Below are 9,626 nucleotides of genomic sequence, written 5' to 3'. Positions count from 1 at the left end.
TCGGGGTGCCCCAATAGACAGCATCACTCCCCAGCCTCCCCCCTTCTTCGTCACACCCAAAAGACAAACAAAACAAGAGAATCTGCCCCAACTGCCAGCTCCTTACTTTCGTCAGGCCATTTACATATGTACATGCCCCACCAAAAAAGGGGAGCTCCGCTAGTAAAAATAAAGGGGGGCAGCCCCCAAATGCTTGCAGCCCCCCCAGGCCCTGTCCCGCAGCCTGGCAGCCGCCCCACGCCATAGGGAAGCGTGCCCGAGGACGGTGCCACGTCTCTCGCTCGGCCTCTGCTCCCCCATCTTCCCCCTCCCTTCCCGCGCTGCGACCGACTCCCCAGGGCAACAAACGGCCCCGGTCCCTCTCGGCCCCGGGCTCTCCCCACCACCTGCGGGGCACCCACCGCACACAGAGCCAGGAGCCTCCAGCCACAGGGCTGGCCCCTGACCCTCAGCATGCTTCACGACCCGCAGGGAAACCTGGCCGGCGGGATCTAGGGAGCACCACCAGACGCTTACAGCAAGACCGCTGAAAAACAAAAACCCCACATTCCCTTTCAGCACATGAAAAAAACACCACAGCAGAAAGTACAGGGATTCAGTCGGAATAAGGGATAGGAGAGGAGCTGAGCTAAAGCAGGATTCTAGGGAAACGGGTCCGCTCCAGATACAGCGCACGCTTTAACAGCTACACTGACTGCAACGCTTCAAATCCCTATTGAGACCAAGTGGTAGGATTTTCAACACCTTCTTCACCTAAAAGCGAACGCTCTTGCTGCTCTTGGAAAACGTCTCATCCCTTCCTTCCAGCACTGCTGCAGGGAGACAGCCCGGTGAGGCTGCAGGACAAGGCCGGACCGTCATCAGAATCTACGCTTACGGATCCACCACAACGGCTACGGCCCTCGCGCTGCTGCTGCTGCACGTCTTGCTCGCTCGGTCAAGAAAGCTGAAAGGGAAGTGTAAACCTTTAGAGAGTAACATGGAAAATAAAGAACACATCTCAGTAATTCACTCTACACTAAAAGGTGGGCGTATGTTTATATACATCCAACAACAAGACTTACACTAGAAAAGCATTTGAGTTTCCTTTTGCATTCATTTAACTTGCACAGCTGGGATACCGTTAAATCATCTCTCTCCAAAACGCACGGTTATTATGTGACCGGGGGGGGTTGTGCGCTATGTCACTAGGAGGGACATCTGCCCAGCTGCGCTGCCCAAGAGAGACGCTACTGAAGCGCCAGGGAAACGCACCATGGAAAGAGGGGCAGAAATAAAGTACTGCCGAGCACGCCGTCAAAATACCGGGAAAAACCCCATAACGTTCAGTTGCCTCTCTCTTGAAACATGGAGAACAAATACCTCACTGCTGAAATACACCTCCTAAGTTGCATGCCACAGCTATTGGGCACTTACAGTTTCAACAGTGCCAGTCGCTTTGTCAATGACACCGTTTTAACTTCTCTTTAAAGTTTCCATTTGATAGAAAAGTCAGTGAGATAAGAGATCCCCCAGACGGTTTCACTGGGGGGGGGAGGACGGGGGGAGGCGCAGAAATCAAATCCCCAGTGCTGCAATACATCAGGCTACCAAAAGGGACCGGCAGATTTGCTAATGCTTTTGGCTGTACTGAAGCATGCAGAGGAACGCCTTTCCATCATATCTCGGCTGTTACAACTGAGAACCAAAGACCAGCGATGCCATCAACTTTTGGAAGACGTGCTGGGCTTGGGTCCTTGGAAGGAAATTGACTTTTTTGGGTGTTTGTAAAGAGAGTGAAAAGTCTTGTTGCTGATGACTTCTACTGGCACGTCCAGCCGCTCCGATGGGAAGTTCATCAAATGCAACTTCTTTGAATGAGAAGGATTGCCAGTCGGGAAAATCTCTTTCCAACTGAAGTCAAAAACTACACACTGTAGCTTCAGGAAAAAGGACCTTCTTGAAGCAGTAACTCACCAAAACCACATCACTGGCGGTACTTACAAGGCTGCTAACGCTTCTTGGGAAAGCCTGGAAAACACGCGGAAGCGACGCCCATTTGTCCCGTTTTGTCCACGTCTCTTCTTTGACCTTGACGGCTTTTCGTACGGATGCTAGGATCGCAGTAAGGCTTTTCAAGTACTGCTACAAGACATTTTAAAACCTTACTGACTGAAAAAGCAGAAAGCTTTTCCCAGGAAAACAAAGGCTCTTTCTTCTGAACACCTCAACTCTTCCCAACAGTTTCTTTCCTCTTTTAGTACAAAATTATTTTCACAGTATCATTTCCTAGGAAGCGCACAGAAGATTACGCTTTCGGGAAGAGAAAAGAAACGGAGGGAAGTCAGCTTTGCGTAGGCACGCTCCAGAACACGCCTTTTTCTATCCGTAGTATTTGTGTTGAAATACTTCACAGCAAAACTACAGGAGGAGAGGTGGCACATTCTTCACCTTAACTTTCAAGTCCCCGCTACGAGTACCTTAGGAAAAACGCAGGCACACATCGTAGACATACCGTGGACTTGCAGACCACTACGGATCCTTTCCGTCCGTCTTGCACTTTCCTGGCAGAAGAAAGGGCGACCGCGGCGAAATGGTGGCAGCTGACATTCTGCTGAGAGAGGAAAAAAAACCCTTTAGCATAAAGCTGGGTAGGAATCTAAAGCTTCCTGTTTTGGTGAAGCTTGGTGAAGACTACAACTGAGCGGAGGAAAAAGTGTTTTGCATCGTCTTCGGAACAGTTGACGATACAGGCCGCTAGAGCTTGTGCGCTTTTAGACAACCGTGCCTTTTTTGACTCACGGGCAGCTTTGGTTTGCGCAGCAAAAGACGCAGCAAAAGCGCAGCAAGAAGACGGCACGCCCTCAGACCCAGAGCACAACCCTCCGGACGGCCACACGCCCCTCGCTGTTTTGATGAGGAGCCGCCGAGCATCCCTGCGAGCACAGCTGCACGCGCAACATCACTTTCACCTACGCCGATTTCAGCGGATGTAGTTTCTGAAGCTTTACACCGAAAACCGTATCTTGACACTTCGCCACAGGAGAAGCGATCCGTAACTAGAACCCCACAAAAACCTAGAAACACCACTTGCAATCCCACAGCAGCGACAGCTTCAGAACTATTTAGACCAGGAACAAGGGAGAAAAATAACACCGCTTCATCGCGCGCACGGGAAAGCGGCAGAGAAAAGGGTCAGCATTCGTAGCCCTCACAGGAAACAGGCATTCTCCTTCCCTTCCTAAAGCCCTCTCTTGGGTCTAAATACCGCAGCACTACCGTGGCAGTATTGAGAGCAGGGAACAACAGCCCCACCGCTGGACATTTACGTAGCGGCATACATAAACAGAGGGACACGTTTTGCCACCCACAACCCTGAACTTCCTGAAAACTCACGTTTACCAAAAAAAGAGCCGCTTGGAGCATACTGCCCAGCAGCGTTTGGCAATAAAACTGCCATGTGGTGGACCCACGCAAATTGCTCGGTAACTTGCTATTTGCTTCCCGTTGTTTTTCTTCCTTCGGAAATTCTACTTGCGGCCAAGTTATTCACTACGGCTTCAAGCATTGACCTTCCTGGGATTACCAGCACGTCTACACAGGCAAGTAACTTACCTGCTCTTCTACCATTGTCCAAATTCCAATTACAGTCATGAAAGAGGAGTGAGAGAGAAGAAAAGGAGAGCTCAGGCAGCAAGAGAGCTCTGCAGGCTGCCGCCACTCAACGTCGCACTCTTCTTTTTAAACCACACACACGTGCCCCCCCACAAAAAAACAGACCAAAAACCCCGTGACCTTGTACCTTTTTTCTTTCAGAGCTCATCCCTGTCTCAGCACGCCGTCTTGTCAAAGCGTGAAGTGCAGATGATCTGTAGCCCAATGACATTTGCGTGCGATGGATACGTGTTCAGAAGGAGTCCAGATCTGTAAGACGGGTGCCATTTTGGTGGTTTTAATAATCATCACTCGAGTGTATCGACGGACACGTTTGGGAGGAAACTAACTGTTGTGGTTTAGCCCCAGTTGGCAATTAAGTGCCACCCAGCAGCTGGCTCACCCTCCCCCCCCAGGGGGATGGGGGAAAGAAGCCAAGGAGCAAAACTCAGAAAACTCGTGGCCTCAGATAAGAAGAGTTGAATCATTGGAACAACATAAGAAGAAGAATGAATTATCATGAGAAGGAAAACAACAAGAGAGCAAGAGAGGAACAAAACCCAGGAAAAACAAGGGATGCAAGCCCTCACCACCCGCCGACCGATGCCCAGCCACTCCCCCAGCGGCGATCCCTATCCCCCGGCCAACTCCCCCCAGTCTCCATACTGAGCGTGACGCCAGATGGCACGGAATAGCCCTTTGGCCAGCTTCCATCAACTCTTTTGGCCGTGTCCCCTCCCAGTTGCTCGTGCGCCCGGCAGAGCGTGGGAAGCTCAAAAGTCCTTGACCAGTGGAAGCATTTCTTAGCAACAACTAGAACATCACTGTGTTATCAACATTATTCTCATCCTAAAACCCAAAACACAGCACTATACCAGCTACTAGGAAGAAAATTAGCTCTATCCCAGACGAAACCAGGACACTCATTCCCTTTTAAACGCAGCGTCTCCTTGGGGGAAAAAAAATGTGTTAGAGACGGAAAAAAAAACGACAACTCGGGGCTCCCAACCACCACCGAGCAGTGGGGAAATTAACGAAAGTGAAGACAAAGAGCAGCAACGCTGTAATCCTGATCACGGACTTCAGAGACCCTCCAAGTCTACACCTCAAGCCTAGGAATGACTAGTCCTTTTTTGGAAGGACAAACTTTTTTTTTTAAAGTCCTAGACTGAAGGCTCCACGGAAGAGAATGCGGATTGACCCACAGCACAGCATGCCATCAACACTCTAATGAAAAAAAAAAAAATTGAATAAAAATCAAGTTGAAATGTCAGTTTCCATCACATTTCACTCATTCTATTTCTACTGGCATCTAGGTGCTCCAAAATTAACTCTACTGACACCATAGTTCACTAACAGTGTAGTTGTGCATATAAAAAGAAAAGGCTCTTGCCAACTTGCCCATAAAGTCAGTCTGAACAAACAGAAGAGAAACACTTGACCCTGAAGAAGGTAACAGGCAGCTCTTCATTTATCCGAGATGAAAGTTCATTCTTTTACCCGAAAGGAGAACCTTCGGAACTGCCAAGGGACCAACCCAGGAACGAGGCATGCTCTGTTACCCGCAAGTCTTCATCACCTTTTCTGCACTGGCAGCAGATTTGCCTTTTCTCTGGGTTTCAGGCGGAGCATCTGTAGCGTCCCTGAACTCGCAAAGGTTTCTCCCCGCTCCCCCGGCCCCATACGCGCGATTCCCTGAGCGGCAAGCGGGACCGACCACACAGGATTTTCTGCACGTGACGCCGAAGGTGACACTGGGAAAAGAGGAGGCAAAAAATGATCCTGTTTGTCACACCCAGCCGACGGGGAAAACACAGGGGAGGGTTCTGCCAGAGGGGCCCTGCGGGGCCAGGCCGTGCACCTCGGGAGCTCCAACCGACCGGCCCCTCTCCCCTTTGCCAGGTACCGGGGAGACACCGCTGCCTCCCGCTGCCGCCTCGCCCGTGCCCCCTCGCAGCGGGGCTGCCCCAGGAGAGCCGGGGCACCCCCACCTCTCCCCCACCCCCAGGAACGGGACCGGGAGACACCCTCCACGCAGGGAGGGGCGCAGGGCGTGGATTTAATCCCCGAGGGAAGAGGCCAGGCTCCCCGCTGGCAGAAGGACCGCTCGCCTCCCTGCTGCTCAGAGCCGCTTGCTGGGGACAGCCCGGCCTGCGCCCGGCCGCTCTGCAGCCCCGCTGGGAGCGCAGTCCGGCTGACGGATGCTCCAGCGAATAGACGCTCCTGCTCGTGGCCGCCCCCGCTCAGCTAACGTTGCCTCTGGCTAACGCACGCTCCAGACAGCGGACACCCCATCTCCTTCCAGCTCCTCCTCGCTACAGCTCTGGCTAACCGAAGCTCCAGCTCCGCACCGAAGCTCCGCTGGATTTCAGCTCCTTCTCCTTACGAGCTCCAGCTATTTGCCACAGTCTGGGCTTTCGACAAGGTCGGAAAGCGGTCGCTGTCAGAACTGGAATATGACTATTAAACATCACAGCTGGACGCTGTGGAAATACCGATTCATTAGTTTGTACGATTAAGTACTTAAGAACTATTCTCAGCAGCGTACAAAGAAGAGCTGGGCTCCAAGAGGGCGTGCGGGGTCTGAAAAGCACCCTTCCCCCCCCAGAGGCCACCTCAGACCGTGAGGCTGGCCCGGGGCATGCCGGCCTCCCGAACTCTGGGCTCCGACGCGACCAGACCCCCACCCTCCAGGGAGGGTCCTGCCCACCCTCTGCTTTCCCCCGCAGCCCCCAATGCCCTCCCCCCGCCCTGCACAAACAGCCAAACTGGCTTCTGCTTTGGGCCCCCAAACCGGCTCCCATTTCTGAGCCCACAAACCCACCTGCTCAGCCTGTTCCCGAGTCCCAGAAATGCAGCACTTCACCTCTGCTCCTCAGCCCAAAAACGTACCGCTCGGTCCCCTCTGGCAGGTCCTGAAAACGCACGACTCAAGCCGTTTCTCAGCCCCAAAGTCAGCCCCCTGAGCCTCTTTTCAAGCCCCGCGAACACAAGACCTGCTCTCCATTTTCAGGCCCCAAACCAGCTCACCCTCTCTGCTTTCCAACCCCTTTGCGGTCCCCATGCGTGATGCTGCGGGGCGGGGGGAGCGGAGCCACCCCACAGCCCTGCACCCCCAGGGCCACACATGCAGTTTCGGGGAGCGCTTGGGCACTGCGGAGGGCCCGGCCCCACACCTCTGCAGGGCCGCACCAGCACAGGCAGGGCATCGCTTTATCACGGCTGCTTCCGGCTCGCTTTCTCCGGCACTGGTTGGGGGTGCCAGGCCCGCACCCCAAACCCCCGCAGCCCCAAGCACCCCCACGGGGAGCCGGGCCCAGCCGCCTCCAGGAACCCCCGCCCGCCGCAGCCGCGGCCCTTCCCCGCCACTCCGGCCACCGGCACCCGCCCGGCGCCGCAGGAGCCCCCCGGGCCGCCGCTGCCCGACCTGCGCCGGGAGCGGCAGAGGCTGCCCAGCCCCACAAGCAGAACCTGAGAGCCAGATGGGGCTGCCCCTACTCCCCCCGCTCGCACACGGGCTCGGCCCCAAAAGCCCCCGACGAACCCCAGGAGAGCGCTCGGCCCAGGGCTGCTTTTTCCCCCGCCAGTCCCAAGAGAACAGAGCCTGCACCCGCCCCTATTTCATACAGGGATGGGGAGCAGGACAGAGGACTGGAAAGAGAAAAGGAAGACAAGGGAGAAGACTGAGGTGCCGCCAGAGAATGAAAGGCCGAAAGAAAAGGTCAGAGAGGTAGAGAAATCAAACACAACAGGGACGAGAAGCCCTGCAGAGAGATGGAGCAAGAAAAGGCAGGGTCAGCGAGCAGGACAGAGGGGTAGAGAGGTGGGGGGGGAAGGGAGAATCAAATCCCCAGTGCTGCAATACATCTGGCTACTCTTGCCATGAAAAGCCGGTCTCAGGACTTGATAGTAGGGATGACTATTAAGCAGGAATTTGTTATTGCAGCGCTGGGCAGCACTGGGGATCCCTCTGCCACTAGTGCTCCACTAAGTTAGCACAACACATCAGTTCATACCCAGCAAAATCATACATATTAATCAGATCTCCTTAAAAGGGCAGTTTTACGGGGATGAGTTCCCGGTAATCATTGACATGGTCCAAGCATGCGCAGTAAAATTAGGGTTAAGGTCTCTTCACCCTCCCACTGCTCTTCCATAGTCTTCCTCACATTGTTCACTAGTTGAACTTTGGGCTTCCTTTGTCCATAGATAGTCATTGAGTTAGCTCATTGGTCCTTCCGCCTTCAGGATGTTACAAGGGGGTCCATTTGAACTACTTCTTTGGTGCTTATCTTCCACACAAACGTCCTGAGTTCCTGTTATCAGTGATTTAATTAGGAAGCCTAACCAGCTTGCTCAAGGCCTGTTTAGTCCTATCAGGTAAGAAGTTACAGGAAATGTCCTACCATCAACTCTGCTCAGCAGGTAACTAAAACTATATTTACAGGGGAAGAGAACAAAAGAGAACAAGAATGCTAGTGAAACTAAAAAAATTCAAGTCTATGTATCACAGTAAGGTCTTAGGGATTGTCAGGGATTTAACCCTTTCACCAGAGAACAGGAAATAAGCCAGAAGGGTCTCTCAAACTTGGGCATATCACTCCTGCATCAGCACCACACACAGCTCTCAGCAACGCTGGTGCTTGTTGAAGCCTGCGATTGGCAATTCCAGAATCATTTGATTCATTTCTCAGTACTGCGAGTAACCCAACTATATTCTGAAGTGTATACGTACACATACTTCAGAAAACAAACACTGCCCTAAACATTTCCGTTTCAACTTTAAGTTTGCAACTCCTCTGAGCTGCCCAAAGACCCTCGAAGCTTCTGCAGAAGGAAGTGCCAGCAGACGGCCTGCAGAAGCGGGAAGGTGCGGGAGGGATGCCCCGGCAGACAGAGGCAAGCAGCATGCCGGTGCCTCCTTGCAACGAAAGGGAGAAGGAGCTGAAATAACTCTAAGGCAACTCAGCTCTCACTTTCCGCTCTTTCCTGGACAGCACATGCAAGCTGGACAGCTGTACAAGCATATTACACAAGCCCTAGAGCCTGTAGTTCCCACTGTCCTATCTGCAGACTGCTGGGGCAGCAATATGCCCACAAAGCACAACAGAGTTTTCCCAGTTTTAACCTTTCCGTTCGCAGTGCTGTCCCTTGACAAGAAAGGGATCAGACATTTATTACCACAAAGTAGGGAGGAGCAGGACCTTGAAAAGACAGGGCTTTAGACTGTGCCTTGCTGCTGCAGAGTTCACATTTGGAAGCAGAAAACACATGCCAGTACCAAATATAATCTTCTTCCTTGCAGATACGAATCAAACAGCTCAGAATTACAGACTAAGAACACTCCTGCATTCGCCCACTGTAATCCCAGAAACAGTGTTTTCTTGTCCAAAAGTTGTACTTATGAAAGCCTAAAGCTCATCCAGAGCCTCCCGGCATCAACCACCTTTGGAGCAGACCCATAATTGAAAAAATTTAGCTCCAGACCTACAGCAGATGTAAATCATCTAAGCTCTACTGATGTCAAAATGTAAAACACTATTGAAAATCTGAAAATATTATTACAAGGATCACATTTATGCTTGCTGCATCATCACTGATTTCAGGGGCTGCCTGCCCCTTTTACTGAAGCAGAAGGATCTTGTCACGTGAAATACTCAGTCAGATGAAGGCACTGAAGCTTTCCTGAGGTCATACCACACTCAAAAGTCCATTTTCCTCCTCTTTGCTCTTTGTCAAAGTTTGCTTTAGAAACACAAGTACTTGTCAGAGACTGGCGATCTGGATCACAGACAGCACACCTGTTCCCTCCCTCAGCTCAAAATAAAGGTGTCCCCGCATTTGAAATAATACAAGGTGTGGTACCTGATGCATGAATCGGGAGTGCAGCCATGATAATTATCAGTGGCTTCAGGGCATACTTTAAGCTCTCGTGTTCCTCTTTATACTTTTGAAAACAGCAAATAGCCCCCGTAGCTCCCTCACAAAAACCC

At 52.2% G+C, this 9,626-nt stretch overlaps 1 long non-coding RNA gene across 7 annotated transcripts; it reads right to left on the bottom strand.

The window, feature by feature from the left end:
• Positions 1–586: 586 nt before the first annotated feature.
• Positions 587–6,531, bottom strand: LOC140645522 (uncharacterized). 7 transcript variants are annotated; one of them, XR_012040011.1, is made up of 7 exons: positions 6,458–6,527; positions 5,213–5,387; positions 4,509–4,582; positions 3,782–3,903; positions 2,495–2,593; positions 1,984–2,124; positions 587–946 (listed from the first exon to the last, which is right to left on the bottom strand). It is a non-coding gene; the product is annotated as an uncharacterized lncRNA (long non-coding RNA). The 7 variants fall into 7 exon arrangements; XR_012040012.1 differs by lacking the exon at positions 5,213–5,387 and having other exon boundaries at positions 6,458–6,531; XR_012040010.1 differs by lacking the exon at positions 6,458–6,527 and having other exon boundaries at positions 5,213–5,488.
• Positions 6,532–9,626: the final 3,095 nt, after the last annotated feature.

Source organism: Ciconia boyciana, chromosome 34 (assembly GCF_034638445.1).
Source record: "Ciconia boyciana chromosome 34, ASM3463844v1, whole genome shotgun sequence".
Classification (NCBI taxonomy): Eukaryota; Metazoa; Chordata; class Aves; order Ciconiiformes; family Ciconiidae; genus Ciconia; species Ciconia boyciana.
Note: the sequence above shows the minus strand (reverse complement) of the source record. Positions and strands in the feature narration are given on the sequence as shown.